General features: G+C 42.0%; 1 long non-coding RNA gene and 1 pseudogene across 1 annotated transcript in view; both read right to left on the bottom strand.

Moving 5' to 3' along the window:
• Positions 1-8,337: 8,337 nt before the first annotated feature.
• The window catches only part of LOC136791978 (uncharacterized), a 49,312-nt gene continuing 37,588 nt past the window's right edge, over positions 8,338-20,061 (bottom strand). The window contains exons 2-3 of the long non-coding RNA XR_010836392.1: positions 19,067-19,434; positions 8,338-8,469 (exon numbers count right to left, since the gene is read on the bottom strand). This is a non-coding gene — a long non-coding RNA (uncharacterized lncRNA). The remainder of the gene's footprint in view (positions 8,470-19,066; positions 19,435-20,061) is intronic.
• On the bottom strand, positions 11,553-17,742 carry LOC131765581 (signal recognition particle receptor subunit alpha pseudogene; annotated as a pseudogene).

Here is a 20,061-nt window from a genome sequence, read left to right as displayed (position 1 = left end):
GGTTCGTGCCCCGGTCCGGGAAGATCCCACATGCCGCGGAGCGGCTGGGCCCGTGAGCCATGGCTGCTGAGCCTGCGCGTCCGGAGCCTGTGCTCCGCAGTGGGAGAGGCCACAACAGTGAGAGCCCCGTGTACCACAAAACAAAAACAAAAACAAGAAAAGTCCATAAGGATATGGGATATAAAATTAACATACAAAAATAATACAGCGAGGGCAGACAGCAGAAGCAAGAAGAATTACAGCTCTGCAGCCTGTGGAAGGAAAACCACATTCACAGAAAGAGAGACAAAATGAAAAGGCAGAGGACTTTGTACCAGATGAAGGAATGAGATAAAACCCAAGAAAAACAACTAAATGAAGTGGAGATAAGCAACCTTCCAGATAAATAATACAGAATAATGATAGTGAAGATGGACCTCAGATAAACAATGGAGGCAAAGATCGAGAAGATGCAAGAAATGTTTAACAAAGACCTAGAAGAATTAAAGAACAAACACCTAGAAGAATTAGAGAACAAACAGAGATGAACAATACAGTAACTGAAATGAAAAATACACTAGAAGGAATCAATAGCAGAATAACTGAGGCAGAAGAATGGATAAGTGACCCAGAAGACAGAATGGTGGAATTCACTGCCACAGAATAAAGAAACAGAATAAATAAAGAACAGAATAAAGAAAAAAGAATGAAAAGAAATGAAGACACCCTAAAAGAGCTCTGGGACAACATTAAATGCAACAACATTTGCATTATAGGGGTCCAAGGGGAGAAGAGAGAGAGAAAGGACCAGAGAAAATATTTGAAGAGATTATTGTCAAAAACTTCCCAAACATGGGAAAGGAAATAGCCACCAAAGTGCAGGAAGTGTAGAGAGTCCCAGGCAGGATAAAACTTAGGAGAAACACTCTGAGACACATAGTAATCAAACTGGCAAAAATTAAAGACAAAGAAAACTTATTGAAAGCAACCAGGGAAAAATGACAAATAACATACAAGGGAACTCCCATAAGGTTAACAGCTGATTTCTCAGCAGCAACTCTACAAGCCAGAAGGGAGTGGCACAATATATTTAAAGTGATGAAAGGGAAGACCCTACACCCAAGATTACTCTACCTGGCAAGGATCTCATTCAGATTTGATGGAGAAATCAAAAGCTTTACAGACAAGCAAAAGCTAAGAGAATTCAGCACCACCAAACCAGCTCTAAACAAAGGCTAAAGGAACTTCTCTAAGTGGGAAACACAAGAGGAAAAGGATGTAGAAAAACAAACCCACAACAATTTAGAAAATGGTAATAGGAACATACGTATCAATAATTACCTTAAACGTGAATGGATTAAATGCTCCAAGCAAAAGACACAGGCTTGCTGAATGGATACAAAAGCAAGACCCATATATATATGCTGTCTACAAGAGACCCACTTCAGACCTGGGGACACATGCAGACTGAAAGTGAGGGGATGGAAAAAGATATTCCATGCAAATGGAAATCAAAAGAAAGCTGGAGTAGCAATACTCATATCAGATAAAATAGACTTTAAAATAAAGAATGTTACAAGAGACAAGGAAGGACACTAGATAATGATTAAGGGATCAATCCAAGAAGAAGATATAACAATTATAAATATATATGCACCCAGCATAGGAGCACCTCAATACATAAGGCAACTGCTAACAGCTATAAAAGAGGAAATCAAAGTAACACAATAATAGTGGCAGACTTCAACACCTCACTTACACCAATGGACAGATCATCCAGACAGAAAATTAATAAGGAAACACAAGCTTTAAATGACACAATAGAACAGATAGATTTACCTGATATTTATAGGACATTCCACCCCAAAACAGCAGATTACACTTTCTTCTCAAGTGCACACAGAACATCCTCCAGGACAGATCACATCTTGGGTAGCAAATTAAGCCTCGGTCAATTTAAGAAAATTGAAATCATATCAAGCATCTTTTCCAACCACAATGCTATGAGATTAGAAATCGATTACAGGGAAAAAAACGTAAAAAACACAAATACATGGAGGCTAAACAATAAGTTACCAAATAATCAAGAGATCACTGAAGAAATCAAAGAGGAAATAAAAAATACCTAGAGACAAATGACAATGAAAACACGATGATCCAAAACATATGGGATGCAGCAAAAGCAGTTCTAAGAGGGAAGTTTATAGCAATACAAGCCTACCTCAAGAAACAAGAAAAATCTCAAATAAACCATCTAAACTTAAAGGAAGGTTAGAGAAAGGAACTAGAGAAAGAAGAACAAACAAAACCCACAGTTTGTAGAAGGAAAAAAATCATAATGATCAGAGCACAAATAAATGAAATAGAAACAAAGAAAACAATAGCAAAGATCAATAAAACTAAAAGCTGGTTCTTTGAGAAGTTAAACAAAATTGATAAACCTTTAGCCAGACTCATCAAGAAAAAGAGGGAGAGGACTCAAATCAATAAAATTAGAAATGAAAAAGGAGAAGTTACAACAGACACCCCAGAAATACAAAGCATCTTAAGAGACTACTACAATCGACTCTATGCCAATAAAGTGGACAACCTGGAAGAAATGGACAAATTCTTAGAAATGTACAAACTACCAAGACTGAACCAGGAAGAGATAGAAAATATGAACAGACCAATCACAAGCACTGAAATTGAAACTCTGATTAAAAATCTTCCAACAAACAAAAGTCCAGGGCCAGATGGCTTCACAGGTGAATTCTATCAAACATTTAGAGAAGAGCTAACACCCATCCTTCTCAACTCTTCCAAAGATTTGCAGAGGAAGGAACACTCCCAAACTCATTCTATGAGGTCACTATCACCCTGATACTAAAACCAGACAAAGATACTACAAAAAAAGGAAATTACAGACCAGTATCACGGATGAATATAGATGCAAAAATCCTCAACGAAATACTAGCAAACAGAATCCAACCACACATTAAAAGGATCATACACCATGAACAAGTGGGATTTATCTCAGGGATGCAAGGATTCTTCAATATATGCAAATCAATGTGATACACCATGTTAACAAAATGAAGAATAAAAACCATATGATCATCTCAATAGATGCAGAAAAAGCTTTTGACAAAATTCAACACCCATTTATGATAAAAACCCTCCAGAAGGTGGACATAGAGGGAACCTACCTCAACATAATAAAGGCTATATATGACAAACCCACAGCAAACATCATTCTCAATGGTGATAAACTGAAAGCATTTCCTCTAAGGTCAGGAACAAGATAAGGATGTCCACTCTTACCACTATTATTCAGCATAGTTTTGGAAGTCCTAGCCATGACAATCAGAGAAGAAAAAGAAATAAAAGGAATGCAAATTGGAAAAGAAGAAGTAAAACTGTCACTGTTTGCAGGTGACATGATACTATCCATAGAGAATCCTAAAGATGGTAACAGAAAACTACTAGAGCTAATCAATGAATTTGGTAAAGTTGCAGGATACAAAATTAATGCACAGAAATCTTTTGCATTCTTATACACTAACAATGAAAGATCAGAAAGAGAAATTAAGGAAACAATCCCTTTCACCATTGCAACAAAAAGAATAAAATACCTAGGAATAAACCTACCTAAGGAGGTAAAAGACCTGTACTCAGAAAACTATAAGACACTGATGAAAGAAATCAAAGATGACACAAACAGATGGAGAGATATACCATGTTCTTGGATCGTAAGAATCAATATTGTGAAAATGACTATACTACCCAAAGCAATCTACAGATTCAATGTAATCCCTATCAAATTACCACTGACCTTTTTTACAGAACTAGAACAAAACATCTTAAAATTTGTATGGAGACACAAAAGACCCCGAATAGCCAAAGCAGTCTTGAGGGCAAAAAACGGACCTGGAGAAATCAGGCTCCCTGACTTCGAACTATACTACAAAGCTACAGTAATCAAGACAATATGGTACTGGCACAAAAACAGAAATATAGGTCAGTGGAACAGGATAGAAAGCCCAGAGATAAACCCACGCACCTGTGGTCAACTAATCTATGACAGAGGTAGCAAGGATATACAGTGGAGAAAAGACAGTCTCTTCAATAAGTGGTGCTGGGAAAACTGGACAGCTGCATGTAAAAGAATGAAATTAGAACACTCCCTAACACCATACACAAAAATAAACTCAAAAAGGATTAGAGACTTAATGTAAGACCGGACACTATAAAACTCTTAGAGGAAAACATAGGAAGAACACTCTTTGACATAAATCACAGCAAGATCTTTTTTGATCCTGCTCCTAGAGTAAGGGAAATAAAAACAAATATAAACAAATGGGACCTAATGAAACTTAAAAGCTTTTGCAAAGCAAAGGAAACTGCAAACAAGACAAAAAGACAACCCTCAGTATGGGAGAAAATATTTGCAAACGAATCAACAGACAAAGGATTAATCTCCAAAATATATAAACAGTTCAGGAAGCTCAAGACCAAAAAATCAAACAGCCCAATCCAAAAATGGGCAGAAGACCTAAATAGACATTTCTCCAAAGAAGATATACAGATTGCCAACAAACACATGAAAAAATGCTCAACATCATTAATCATTAGAGAAATGCAAATCAAAACTACAATGTGATATCATCTCACACCAGTCAGAATGGCCATCATCAAAAAATCTACAAACAATAAATGCTGGAGAGAGTGTGGAGAAAAGGGAACCCTCTTGCACTGTTGGTGGGAATGTAAATTGATACAGCCACTATGGAGAACAGTATGGAGGTTCCTTAAAAAAACAGCAATAGAACTACCATATGACCCAGCAGTCCCACTACTGGGCATATATCCTGAGAAAACCATAATTCAAAAAGGGTCATGTGGGCTTCACTGGTGGCGCTGTGGTTGAGAATCCGCCTGCCAATGCAGGGGACACGGGTTTGAGCCCTGGTCTGGGAATATCCCACATGCCACGGAGCACCTAAGCCCATGCGCCACAACTACTGAGCCCATGTGCTGCAACTACGGAAGCCCACATGCCTACAGCCTGTGCTCCACAACGAGAGAAGCCACTGCAATGAGAAGCCCGCGCACTGCAACGAAGAGTAGCCCCTGCTCTCCACAACTAGAGAAAGCCCACGTGCAGCAATGAACACCCAACACAGCCAAAAATAAGTAAATAAAACAAATAAATTTATTTTAAAAAAGCGTCATGTACCAGAATGTTCATTGCAGCTCTATTTACAATAGCCAGGACATGGGAGCAACCTTAAGTGTCCATTGACAGATGAATGGGTAAAGAAGATGTGGCACATATATACAATGGAATATTACTCAGCCATAAAAAGAAATGAAATTGAGTGATTTGTAGTGAGGTGGATGGACCTAGAGTCTGTCATACAGAGTGAAGTAAGTCAGAAAGAGAAAAACAAATACTGTATGCTAACACATATATATGGAAATTAAAAAAAAATAGGTCATGAAGAACCTAGGGGCAAGATGGGAATAAAGACGCAGACCTACTAGAGAATGGACTTGAGGACATGGGGACGGGGAAGGGTAAGCTGGGACAAAGTGAGAGAGTGGTAGTGTATATATGGACATATATACACTACCAAATGTAAAATAGATAGCTAGTGGGAAGCAGTTGCATAGCACAGGGAGATCAGCTCTGTGCTTTGTGACCAGCTAGAAGGTTGGGATAGGGTGGGTGGGAGGGAGACGAAAGGGGGAGGAGATATGGGGATATATATATATATATGTATAACTGATTCACTTTGTTATAAAGCAGAAACTAACCCACCATTGTAAAGCAATTATACTCCAATAAAAATGTTAAAAAAAACAACAACAACTGCATCGTTTGACATGATAACCACTACCATGTGTGACTATTTGAATTTAAATGCAAAATAATTAAAATTAAATGAAACAAAATTCAGTTTCTCAGTCCTACTGGTTACATTTTAAGTTCTCATTAGCCATGTGGGCTTAGTAGCTATTGTATTCATGTAATTATAGAACATATCCATCATTGCACAAAGTTCTATCGTCCAGTGCTAAGTTAGAAGATAAGGTGAAAGAGAAGACCACACTTATGAGAGCAACAAATTACCTAGGAATAGGAAAAAAATAGCTCTCTGTTAAACCACATGACTTATTTGGTCACAGGCCCCCTGTCTAGACCTCTCTGTATTTCAGGTCACAGCCAAAGTCTCATCTCTTTGGGAATCTTCCCTGACTCTTCCAGGCTGACTCAGAGGTTACTCCAGTACCCCCCAGTGCAACATACAGTTGATTCTCATTATTTGCAGATTCCATGTTTGCAAATTTTCCTACTTGCTAAAATTCATTTTTAACCCCAAGAAGGGGGGCAGGAGAGGGGAGAAGAAAGAGATGATTTATTGTACACATGTTACACTCAGCCACAAGTGAGAACAGAACTAGTCCAGAATGTCAAAGGTCCAGGGCAAAGGACCAAAAGGGACCGTTTTGATATGAGCAATGAGGTTCTCTCAAAGGTGGCCATCGATGTTCCAGATCCACTGAGACAAATTCTAGACAGTAGGCAAGCAGTCCAACAATTCGTACCAGTGTCCCTGGCCTCTGGCTTCCCTTGTTTCTGCTCCTGTGGCTTCCTAGAGCCTCTCTCTTTTTCTCCAGGGCAGCTGTGAGAGGCAGGGTGGGGCTCACATCTCCAGGGCAATCAAGGAAGTGCCTGATTGCTATGGCCTAAAGTGCTTTCCATTTTCCGGGGTGCGGCCTAAGCCCTAAAGCGACCCAGCCTTGAGTAAGTTCTGATTGCTCACCCATCCGGGAAATTACCTTCTGTCTGGCAGAGATTCTGTTGAAAATGACTTGGGGTGGGTGGAATGGGTCCCCACTCCAAGGTGATCCAATATGGCCTGGATAGCTTGGAAGGAGTCTGGGATATCTTGGGGTGACCTAGGTCAGAGAAGCAAGGAGTGGGCAGGACTGTCTGCCCTTATAGTGATTCATCAGAGATGAGAGATGAGGCCTGAAGCCTCGCTGTCTCCCGTGGCAGTGACCACAGTCACTCAACCCAGTACCTTTCCCTTAGGACCCCCATGCAGCCTCAAAGGACATCTGCAATGGGGAAGGTAGGGGAACCACCCAGGGCAGCCCGCAGGTTCAGAGAGGGCAATGGAGTCACACAAGGTCACACAGCCAACCAGAGACAGAAGCAGAATGGAATCTAGTTCTCACTCCCACACTCAGTTATTTTTGTTTTCCCTCCAAATTGTCAGTTTCCTTTTTTTTGTTTTCAGTATTAATGCTTTATTTCCTAAACAGGGTAGTGGTTTCACAGGTGTTTATTACATTAGTCCTTATAGCCTCTGTATGTCTGAAATACATCATAATTTTAAAGGGGGTAAATGGTTAAATTTGTAGAATACAAGAACAGTTTAGAGGAGAGCTTGCTGAGGGAGGGGGCATAGGGGTGAATAAGTAACAGTCGTGTCTCAGGGCTGAGGAACTGATCTCCATCCCCTTCCTCCCCACTGCAGTTTCCTTGGTTCAGGTTTTCATCTTTTCAGTAGCTTCCTGTTTGTTTTTCCTTGTTAAAGTCTTGTTCCCCAGAATTTATTGTTTATAGTTCTGAGTGGAATTGTCAGTTTCTGAAGGACCAAGACTCTTGTCCTGTGTCAGTCCCTTCTCCTTTACTTCCACCAGGGCCCAGACTCCAGAGCTAGTTTCCTAGCAGATGGGTTTGGTCATTTCTGTTAACACCCAGGCGAGATGCAGATCCACTCCCTGCTATTTCTTTTTCTTTTCTTTTTTTTTTTTAAACATCTTTATTTGAGTATAACTGTTTTACAAGAGTGTGTTAGTTTCTCCTTTACAACAAAGTGAATCAGTTATACATATACATATGTTCCCATAACTCTTCCCTCTTGTGTCACCCTCCCTCCCACCCTCCCTATCCCACCCCTCTAGGTGGTCACAAAGCACAGAGGTGAACTCCCTGTGCTATGCTGCAGCTTCCCACTAGCTATCTAATTTACATTTGGTAGTTTGTATATGTCCCTGCCACTCTCTCACATCGTCACAGCTTACCCTTCCCCCTCCCCATATCCTCAGGTCCATGCTCTAAGGGACTCACGCACAGAGGCCACAAGGAAAGAGACTAGGTTGTCTAATCCAACTGCCACCCGATGCTTGGATGCCGCAACGACATTCCTGCCTGTGGGTGGCTGGCTGCATTTTGCTCACACACGCAGACAGTTCATTATGGTTCAAGTCAGTCTTTGTATTTCTAAAGAAAGGTGTAAAAAAGATGTTCCTCATCCTAAATGGAAACTGGGTGCTTGTGGTTTGCCCCCCACATACCCTGGATCTGCCTTTGGAGTCTGCACAAAACACAACCTCCCTCAATCTCATCTCAAACGTGCAGAGAGTTGAAGATAGACTCATGTCGCCAGAAATGGGTTCAAGGCTTGGTTTCACTCCTTTGGTTTCTTTAATTTCCTGTAAAGAGCATGCGTTTATTTGCTTTTGTAATTATAAAGGAAGCTCCTTATTTAAATTTTTTTTTATTATGGTAAATTTCATGTAGGAAAATGCACAACTCTTAACTGTATAGCTCAATTTTTCCCTTTGTATACACCCACATAACCTCCATCCAGTTCAAGATATAGAATATTTCTATCTCCCTGGAAGTTTCCTCGTGCCTTTTTCAATCAATACCCAATCCACCAGAGGTAGCAACTATTCTGATTTCTGTCACCATAGGTAAGTTTTGCTTATTCTTGAACTTCTTATGAATGGAACCATATAGTATGTATTCTTCTGTGTCTGGTTTCTTTGTCTTAGCACAATGTTTTTGAGATTTATCTGTGCTGTTCTATGTACTAGAATTTTTTAAAATTTTGATTATTGCTAGTAATATTTCATTTTGTGAATACATCACAAAGTGTTTTATTCTCCTGTTGATGGATATTTGGATTTTGTCCAATTTTGGCTGTTGACTAAAGTTGCTATGAACTTTCCTGTACCAGACTTCTGACAGACATGTGAACTAATCTTTCTTGGGTGTATGTCTGCATGTGGAATTGTTGCATCATAGTGTAGATGTATGTCTGGCTTTTTAAGAAATTGCCAAATAATAACATATGAGAATTCAAGTTAGTCCACATCCTCAGCAACCCTAGATGACAGGTTTTTTTTTAAAGCCATTCTTCTGAATGTATCAAGTATTGCATTGTTGCTTTGATTTGCTTTCTTTGATGAGATATTATTTTAAGCAGTTTCATACATTACTGGCCATTTGTCCTTTGTGAAATGCTTGTTCCAAGTCTTTTACTCATTTTGAATTGAACGTTTGTATTTTTCTTAACGATTTATAAGGGTTCTTTCTATATTCTGGATATGATTTATCAGTCTCTACCTTGCTGATTTGTTTTCTTAATGATATCTGTTGATGATTAGATGTTTTTAAGTCCAATTTATCAATTTTTTAATAGCTAAGTGCATTTTGTGATCTGATTAAGAAATCTTTACCTACCCCAATATTAAAAAAAAACCTTTATATATTTATTTAGAAGTTTGAGTGTTGAAGTTTTTACATTTAGGTCTATGATCCACCTTAGAATTATTTTTTGTGTATAGTTTAAGGGTCAGGGCTCTTTTTTCTCCATATACATCTAATTGTTCCAATATCATTTATTAAAATGCCATCCTTCCTCTACTTAATTACAATGACACCTTTGATGAAAATCAAGAGAGCATACACGTGTGGGTCCATTCTAGACTCTTTATTCTGTTCCAGTGATCGTATTTGTCTATTTTTGCTCCAAAATCTCCCTGCTATTAATTACTATAGCTTTATAGTAAATCTTGAAATCTGGTGATGTAAGTCTTCCAACTTTTTTTCAAGAGTTCTTGGATATTCTGGGCTTCCCTGGTGGTGCAGTGGTTAAGAATCCACCTGTCAATGCAGGAGACACGGGTTCGAGCCCTCGTCCGGGAAGATCCCACATGCTGCAGAGCAACTAAGCCCATGTGCCACAACTACTGAGCCTGCGCTCTAGAGCCCACGAGCCTCAACTACCAAGGCTTCGTGCTGCAACTACTGAAGACTGCACGCCTAGAGCCTGTGCTCCGCAACAAGAAAAGCCACCGCAATGAGGAGCCCGTGCGTTGCAACGAAGAACAGCCCCGGCTTGCCACACCTAGAGGATACAACTAGAGAAAGCCCGCATGCAGTAACAAAGACCCAACGCAGCCAAAAAAAAAAAAAAAAAAAGTTCTTGGATATTCTAGGTCCTTTAATTATCACATAAATTTTGCTATCACCTTGTCAATTTACACACACACACACACACATACTACACACATGGCTTCTTGTGGGAATTTTAATTGGATTGCATTGAACCTATAGACCAATTTAGAAAAAATCAATAACAATATTGAGTCTTCCAATTTATGAACATGGAATATCTGTCCATTTACTGAGGTAATCTTTAATTTTTCTCCAGATATATTTTATAGTTTTCAGTGTCAAGGTCTTGCACACCTTTCAATAGATTTATTCCTAGGTATTTAATATTTTTCATGCAGTTACAAATAGTAGTTTTTAATTATGAAATTTATTTTCTTATATAAATTATGTATTTTTCTGGGCAGACAACCTTTGCCTTATTGCATTAATAGCACATCTGTAATACCAAGCTACAGGACAAGTCTTAACAAGGTCTGTATTCAACATAGAACTTGTCTACCAGGCACTGTAGAAGAAGATGAGGAAAAGCCAGGATTGATCTCAGGTGAAGAATGGGGAGGGGGCAATGTGTCTCCCCTCTGACAGTTGGTTTTCTCCTGGGAAGGGGAACATGCAAAGTTATGTCTGGATTCTGGAAGGGGGAGGAGATCTTGGAGGCTGAGAAGCCCAATGCAACACTGCAGCTCAGCTCCCTTTATCTCTGAGGGGAACAGGGACTCCTCTTTCACTCATCTGTAACACATCACTCTGGCCTAGCTGATGCTTTGGGGAAACAGGGACAGGGGTCATCCTCGAATTAGCAGCAATTAAGAACAGGCCATACACTGTCACAGTGTGCCACAGTCCCTGGGGGTCCCTGGTCCCAGGGACCTGAAAGCTGTGTATCCTAGGGAGAGGTGCCACTCAAGACTCAGAGATGGCTCTGGAAGCCTCTATCTAATGGAGCTGGAGATGATGCTTGGACCTCCCCATGACCACACTTAGCTAGCAAAGCTCTGGTGTTGGATCTTCTAACCATTGGTCAAAGCTGTAATGAGACTGAGTCTGTAGGCAGAATGAAGGGATGCCTGAGTAGGAAGGGGGAGGAGCGTGGGGATGGGGGCGGGTAATGGGCAGTGATTGTAATATGATTAGGTCCTTCTTGCAGATGGAAGCTGGGCTGAACTGGGAGTGGGGTTAGGAGGGGCTGCAAGCCCCCGCCCGGAGCTCCTTTCACTATGCCTTTGAATGACACTGAAGACAAGTTGCTCACATGCTCTAGAACACGTTCTTGATACAGGGATGGGGGTTTGGGGGGGAAGTGGTGATTTGGTATTGGCCAAGAGCCACATTAAGCCTTTATGAGGGCAACCACCACAGTCTTGGCATTGAGACAGCATAGGTCACAGTAGATCTGGCCAGTGCCCACAAAGACGATGTGTTTGCTTGTGATGTAGGTCATAGAAATAGCAGCTCCCACCTTGTGATCGATGGTATCAAATTTGGTGATGACACCGAGGTGTCTGGGCCATAGAATGGTCAGCCAAGGTTCTGTTGAACTTGACCAGCTGGTCCATGGCCTCATTGCTTACTAAGGCCTCCCCCACAAACAGCAGCAAGTTGGGTGCGTTGACAGTAATGAGCTTGGCCAGGGCAGTCATCAGAGGGGCATTGTCTTGCATGCGGCCAGCTGTGTCCAGTAGCACCACATCAAAACCTTGGTTATGTGCAAAGGCAACGCTTCCATGGTAATGCCAGCAGCATCCTTGCCACAGCCTTTCTCAAACAACTGCACCATGGTGTGGCTGCCATGATTCTCGGGGGGGTGTAGGGCACTCAAACGCCGGGTATGTGTCCGCAGCTGCTCCACAGCCCTGGCTCGAAATGTATTGCAGGCAGCAATGAGGACACTGAAGCCATTCTCTAACATCCAGAAGGAAATCTTGGCAAGATTAATAGATTTCCCCACATTATTCACACCACAGAAAGTGACCACATAAGGGCGCTGATGGTGCTGTGCATCCAAGATATACTGGAACATGTCTACACAGCGCTGTGGCTGCAGAATCTGCACCAGGGACTCCTGGAGAGCTTGCTTTACGGTGGAAGTCACCATGCTGAACATTCCCATCAACTTCCCTTCCAGCTTGTTGGCCACAGATTCACAGAGTTGCACTACAATGTCTGCTGCCACGTTCTTAGCAATGAGATGGTCATGCATCTTGTCCAGCATAGATTCCATGTCTTCACAACTCAAGCTCTTGGAATCCTCAAGGCCCTTCAGCATCCCAACCATGCCACCCAGTTTCCCCTTGGTAGCACTAGGTTTGATGGAGTTTTGAGCAGCCCCTTTGTCATCTGAGCTGCTGCAGTCCAGATCCTGAAGCTGCCTCCCAGACCCAGTCCCTTGAATCAAGTTGATGCCCTCGGCCGGAGCCACCTTGGGGGCACCATTGGTGGTGGGAGTGCAATAGTCCAGGACTTCTCTGTTAGCAGAGCCACCCAGTGCCCACACCCCGGGCACTTTTTTGTCCTTCTCCTTGGGAGCATCTGACTTACTGGACTTGCCGGACTTCTCCATACCCCTCCCATGCTTCTGAATGAACTCTTTTCACTTCCTGCGGATCAGTTCCTCTTTGGAAAGTTCTATCCTGTTCTCAGGCCCCACTGGGAGACCTGACTTTTCTGCAGGGACTGCTTTGCTGGTAGCCAAAGGGCCATCAGAACCTTCCTTCTTGGTCCCCTTGGGGTTTTTTTGTTTTGTTTTTTGTTTTTTTGCTGTTCTTGGCTTTTTCCTTAGGCTTTTCACCCCTCGTCTCAATCATGGACCTCACAGGTTTCTTGGCCTTTTCAGAATCTTCAAATTTCTTCATGGTTGTGGCAGCACGTATCTTACTGCTCTCCTCTGCTTCACGAAGGAGCCGCAGAAAGTCATTCTGGCAATTGAAAGTGCCATTCAATAGACTTAAGGCACTTTGCTGTTGGATCTCATTGCGGTACTTGTCACAAAACAGCCGGTGCACAGCGTCTATCACCTTGCCTGCGTATGTCAGTGTTAGGATCTTCTGAAAACCTACCACAAACACCAGCTCAAACTGGTTGTCCAGTTTATACCCGAGCGTGAGTGCCTCATGGCTGAAGGAGTTGTTACCTCCCCTTTCCTGCCGCAGTACCAAACGAATCAACGCGTTAATGAGCCGGGTGCATGAGTTGCTCACGCCCCGGAAGCACCAGAGCACGAGCCGCCTTTGGAGAAAATGGTGACGAAGTTGAGCGTGGCGGCAGCGGGAAAGGAGACGGGCCGGCGCCGGGAACTCAGGCCGAGATCGTCGTTGCTTCCTGCTGCGCCAAGCGCTGGACACGTCCCACCAGTGGCCCCGGACACCGGCTCCAAAGGTATTGTTTTGTAAGTTTCATTTTCCAATTGTTTCTTGCTAGTATGTATCGACAGAAATACATTTGTTTTGTATATTGACCTTGTATCCAGTAGCCTTTTTCAATTCACTTATTAATTCTATGAAACTTCCACATATTTAATTTGAAAAACATCTTAATCGATCTTAAAGTTCCAGCTGGTATTTTCATTATTTTAAAGCATCCCATTTATTGACCACCACCGCTTATCTTTCTGGCTCACTCTCTTAAATATCCTGAATCCATTAACTTTCTAACCTCTTCAGGACCTCCAGCCCATTGACCCTACTACCTTTTCATTGCCCTTCACCTTGCCTACTTACCACTTGGTTTCCATGGTCTCATCATTATCATTACTTTCTTGCCCTCTTTCCTCTATATAGATCTTGCTTGGATACATTCCTGTTTAAATCCAAATCCCAGGCTCAACATGGTTGAGAAAAAGACACAACGATATTGGCTAGTTTCACTATAAATGGGCCTGTGATGCTACTCATTTCCCCAGTCCATTTGTTCGTCTACTCTTAACCGACTATCTTATACCCTCTGTCTTCTCAAACCTCCAAAGCCTCCTCTCCACCCGCACTCTCAAGTGGTGATCTTGCTTCTTATTTCATTAGAAAAGCAATCAAAAGAGAACTTCTACATTCTACAACCACCACATCAACCTACCCACCAGTATCTGCACTCCTTTATTCGAGCACATTCCTCCTACAATAGTTTTATCTCTCTCTCTTTCACATCTTCCATTACTCCCTCTCTAATGATTCATTCTCAGCAGCTTACAAACAGGCCATGTTATCTCCTGTCTTAAAAACCAAATCCAGGCTTCCCTGGTGGCGCAGTGGATAAGAATCTGCCTGCCAATGCAGGGGACATGGGTTCGATCCCTGGTCTGGGAAAATCCCACATGCGGTGGAGCGACTAAGCCCGTGTGCCACAACTACTGAGCCTGCGTTCTAGAGCCCGTGAGCCACAACGACCGAAGCCCGCGTGCCTAGAGCCCGCGCTCGCAATGAAGAGAAGCCCCCACTCACCGCAACTAGAGAAAGCCCACACACAACAACAAAGACCCAACGCAGCCAAAAAAAGAAAAAAAAAAACAATAACCAAATCCCTCCTCTGACAGCACACTTTTTTCTAGGTACCGTCTCATTTTTCTAATCTACTTTATAGCAAAACATCTCAAAAGATTGCCTTTATCCTCTCTCTCTACTTTGTCTACTCCCATTCTCTCTTGGACCCACTCCAGTCCACTTACCCTAGCCGCAGGGAGTGCTGTAACAGGGAGCAGAGAAAAGAGCAGTGTCTAGAGAGAGGGATGATTGGACTCTAATCCAGTCAGGCTTTGCCCCAACTATTACACCAAAACTGCTCTTATCAAGGTCACCAATGACCTCCATGTTGCTAAGTCCAGTGGTCAGTTGCCCTCTTACTTGCTCATCTACAGCCCGGATGATCACTTCCTCCTTGAAACTCATTTGACCTCACAGGGACACCCTTCTCTCTTTGTTCTCTTTTTCCCTCCCGGGCTTTCCTCCCATCTTCCCAACCTCTACCTGAAGTGCCCAGGACCCAGTCTCAGACCTCTTCTCTTGTCTACACTTGGTTGATGATTCTCAACCCTATCAGATCCAATGTTCCCTTTTAATTTAATTTAATTTAATTTTAAAATGTTTTATCATAAATAATGTCAAACATACAAACGAAAGTGGAGAGAATAGTATAATGTATTCCCATATATCTATTACCTGGGTTCAATATTTAACAATACTTCTCCCCATTTGCTTTATCTATCCCTTTTTCTCTTTTTCTTTTTTCTTTGCAGAAGTCTGGGATTTGAAAGCAAATCCCAGACACCAGTCATCATTTCACTCCGACCTACTTCAGTATGCATTTCTTTTTTCTTTTTCTTTCTTTCTTTTGTAATTCAAGCAAGATCGATATGCATTTCTTAAAGACATGGGCCATTGTCTTGCAAAACCACAATGCCATGACCATACCTAACAGCATTTAAAATAGTTCTTTGGTATCATTTAATATCCAGTCCATAATTACACTTTGCCTAATGTCTCAGATATGCCTTATTACAGTGGATTTGTTCAAACAGGTCTCCACATTACATTTTGCTGCCGTATCCTTTCAACTTTATTCATTGTCAGCAGTCCTCCTCTTCCCTTTATTTTTCATACCATTGACTTATTATAGAAACCAGCTCAATTGTCCTGTAGAATGTTCCACATTCTGGATTTATTTCTTTTTTTTAATAATAAATCTTTTGTAATTTGCCCTTTACTGTCCTGAAATCAAATTGAGAAATAATGTAGCTACTGTATTAGTTAGGGTCTGGCAGGAAACAGATGGCACACTCAAGCTGAGTCCAGTCAAGGCCAGTTTTATGAAGGGATTATTGACAAAAATTGGGCAAAGTTAAGGGAACCAACAAGAAATGAGGAAGCACTAGAGGACGTGTCTGCCATCCCTGGGCCTGAAGAACCAAGATGAGGGAGTGGTATCTCCCTTTGGCTGAACCCCACAGGAAGCCACTGGGCAAGGGAGCTGGTTGATGTCATTTATGAAAGTTGGCCTTCTGGGGCAGGTAGCAGGGTGCAGAAGAGCAGAGAGTAGGTCGGGTCCAGAGGGACAAATGAAGTATACCCCTCAAAGCAATCTACACACATAATTTCAAAATAATGAATTGAATTTCCTGCATTACAAGGAGAAACAAGAGGAAACTAATGTATAAAGTATTATATATTTGAATACGCAAAAATTTTGCACAACTTCACCAGAAGCCTTAATGGAATCATCAGATGCTTGCAGCCGTTTCTAGAATCACTGTGTCTGCCAAAGCCGCACATGCAGACTGATCCAGGAGAACTGGAGTGGCATTTCAAATACAGAGAGAAGCCGTGTTGTTGATTTTCGAATCAAGACCAAGCACCCTCTTGCATCAATTACAGGGAAATGGCGTTCCTGGGAAACTTGGTGAATATTAAAACAATACCCTGAATACTCGGTGTTTATGTGGAGAATAGATTCAGGCTCTACGTTAAGATAAATAATAAACATATTTTTTACCAAATGAATGTCTGATAGAACATTTGAAAATCATATGGAATGTGGGACAATTTCTGTTATGCAGGACTGTCCCGTGCATTGCAGGATGCTGAGGAGCCCTGGCCCCACCCACTAAAGCCTCATAGTGCTCCCCACCTTAATCATAAATACATAACCTCCCCCCGCAAAAATGTCCTGGCAATTTTCCAAATTTTTTTCTAGTGGGTGGGTCATCCTGTTGGAGAATCATTGGCTTAAGTGATCTCCTCCGGTCTCATGGATTTCAGTACACTGACGGCTTCCAAATTATTCATTGTCTCATCCTCTCTCCTGAGTGTACACTTGTAGATTAAATTTCTACTTCATGTCTCTTTTTACACCACTAACTGGCATCTCAAAGTTTACATGTTACAACCAAAACCTTGAACCTACTCCTGAACACAGGCACCCCCAACCTTCTCCTCCCCAAGATTTTTTTTTTTTTTTTTTTGGCTGCATTGTGTCTTCGTTGCTGCGCATGGGCTTTCTCTTCATTGCGATGCGCATGCTTCTCATTGCGGTGGCTTCTCTTGCTGCAGAGCATGGGCTCTAGGTGTGCAGGCTTTAATAGTTGTGGCACATGGGCTCAGTAGTTACGGCTCGTGGGCTCTAGAGTGCAGGCTCAGCAGTTGTGGCGCATGGGCTTAGTTGCTCCAAGGCATGTGGGATCTTCCCAGACCAGGGCTTGAACCCATGTCCCCTGCATTGGCAGGCAGATTCTTAACCACTACACCATCAGAGAAGTCCCAAGATTTATTTTAGTTTAATAAGTAACAATTTAATTCTTCTAGTTGTTCAGGCCAAAAATATTAGAATCATTCCCAACACCTCTCTTTTTCTCATACTCCACATGGGATCCATCCGTCAATTCAGTTGGCTCCACCTCTGAAATGCATTCCAATCTGATCAATTTTACCATCCCCACCACCACTTTGGTCCAAGCCATTGTCATCTCCCAAAACTGTTACAACAGCCTCCAAAAGGGTCTCCTTGTTTCCACCCTGGTCTCTACTTTCTATCTGCAACATGGCAGCCAGTGAGATCACTTAAAAAATGTGAGTTAGATCAGCTCATGCCTCTACTCAAAACCCTGCAAGGTTCTAAGTGAAATGGGAACCTCTGGTATCTCTGTGTCTCCAAATTCCTTCTTCCTGTAAGGACGCCAGTCAGATTGGATTAGGGCCCGTCCGAACAGTCTCTTTTAACTTAAACACCTCTTTCAAAGTAGTCCATTCTGAGGTACTGGGGATTGAGCTTCAACATATGAATTTTGGAGAAACACAATTCAGCCTATAACAACATCCCTATTCATATGAGGGATAGTTGCATTGTATTAAGGAAAACATTACTGTTCTTTGAAAGTTAAATATGGACAGAAGAATGTATATGAATTTCACTGACTAGCTAAAGGGGTAGACCATATCAGATTGTTGGCATCTCAGCACCATTCTCACTTCCTTCTAAGATTCATCCTCACTTCCCCTATATTTTGGAGGCTGGAAGCCTCAAGACTGTTTCCCAGATTCCCTCGACAGCACAGTTCTGGGTTGTGTCCTGCAAATGAGAGGTGCACGTGTGAGATTTTCAAAGCAGAGGAAAGGAGAGACTGTTATTACTCTGTCAGTGGTGACCAGGCTAGGGCTTCTACAGGCGGCAGGTGGAGGTTTGGAGTGTAGCTTCAGGCATCCTCCTGTGAATCACCCACTTTGTGTCTCTGGTAACTGAGATCATTGGTGTTGGTTCTTTATGATTTCTGCACTTCCTGATTGCTTAATCATTAGCAGACATGTTTTTGGCTGCAGGATTCTTTGCAAGATACTTCTCAAAATCTTGTATTATCATTACCAAGCCCTCTTCTTCTTCCTCGATTGTACAGGCATGGAGGCCCAGCTGGGCAGGCCAAGTTGCAGTAGCCTAGTTCTCCAACTGGGAGCAGAGGAAGAGAGCTGTTCCTTACCAGCTTTCATAATACCCTCAAGGCTTGAGTTCTAACATTTTTCCCAAGGAAACTCTGCACTGGTGGTTGGTTGCAGGACATTTAGGGTGATGAATTAAATATTGCACATAGGATTGGAAGACTTTTAGTTCTAGGCCCAGCCTAACTATGTGATTACTACATGGCCTTGGACAAAACCCTTGACTTTTGGGGTCTTACTTTCCCCATTTATAAAATGGGAGAAAGAAGAAGAAAACAAATTTGAGTAATAGCTAACATTTACACATTACTTTCTATGTTCCAGTCATTATTCTGAAGACTTTTCACATAGCCACTCATTGAATCATCATAAAAATCATATGAGAAAGGTACCATTTCTATCTTACATTTGAGGAAACAGATATTAAGAAACTTACCCAAGTCACCCAGGAAGTCTGTGTCCTTGTTGGGGCTTTTAGCCATTAAGCTGTTTGGCCTCTTGTTTCATGAAAATGTGTGATAAATGGCAATCGATTTACAGTTTGGAAATGACTAGTTTGGGATGTAGTGGCCTTTGTCCCAAGTTCTTTGGCCTCCCAAAGTAGGAATTCACTGGATCCGGGAACTAAAGACATTAGGAATTGTCCTATGTCTTCCTCTCGTGTGACTCTCTGCATAACTTTGCTCAGCATTTTGTTCCACTGGCAGGAAGAAGACGACCAACCCATAGCTCTGAAGCATATTTCTCTGTTCAGGTGACTCCACTGATTGAGTTGGTCACTCCTGATTCTAATTATGCGTTTCCCTGAGAGAGAGAGAGAGAGAGACCCCATTAGCCCAGCTAGAATCTGGAAATGACTGCTCTCCAATCACTTGGAGGTGGTACGTTCACTTGCTGGACTCTAGAGATATTTAGGTCCTTTTTCACCAGCTCAGGGACAGTAATATGTCTCTGTCCTTACGGCAAAATCTCTTTCTTCTCCAAGCCTGGCAGCCAGCCTCAAACTTCCAGGAATAGCTCATTTATAGTGGAAAGAGCCTTCCATGCAACCTGAAGTCCTGGGATAGGATCGACGTCCAGATCACCGCTTACTGACTATGTGACCTCAGGCAAGTTATATAACCTCCCTGAGCCTCTGTGTACTCATTTCAGAAAAATCAGAAAATGCAAACAGTTATAACTAGAAAAAGAAAACCACCCTCTTTGTCCCCTTCTTTCTCCCTTTCACTAGGCTCCTTTTGATGTAACACACACAGGCACAGATGGGAGGAGTCTAAGAGTTTAGTTTCAAAGCTTTGGCAGGGCCTTTGTGTCTTTGTAGAAAAAGGAAAAGGCATTAAGAAGTACCTGGCTCTTCAATAGCCTTGCTCATTATTCCCAGTGGCCTAAGTGAACACAGTTTGGGAGGCCAAGGATCAAAGAAAGAAAATA

The sequence above is a fragment of the Kogia breviceps genome, chromosome 1, assembly GCF_026419965.1.
Source record: "Kogia breviceps isolate mKogBre1 chromosome 1, mKogBre1 haplotype 1, whole genome shotgun sequence".
Lineage (NCBI taxonomy): Eukaryota > Metazoa > Chordata > Mammalia > Artiodactyla > Physeteridae > Kogia > Kogia breviceps.
The sequence above is the reverse complement of the archived record's forward strand: the minus strand, read 5'-3'. Positions and strand labels throughout refer to the sequence as shown.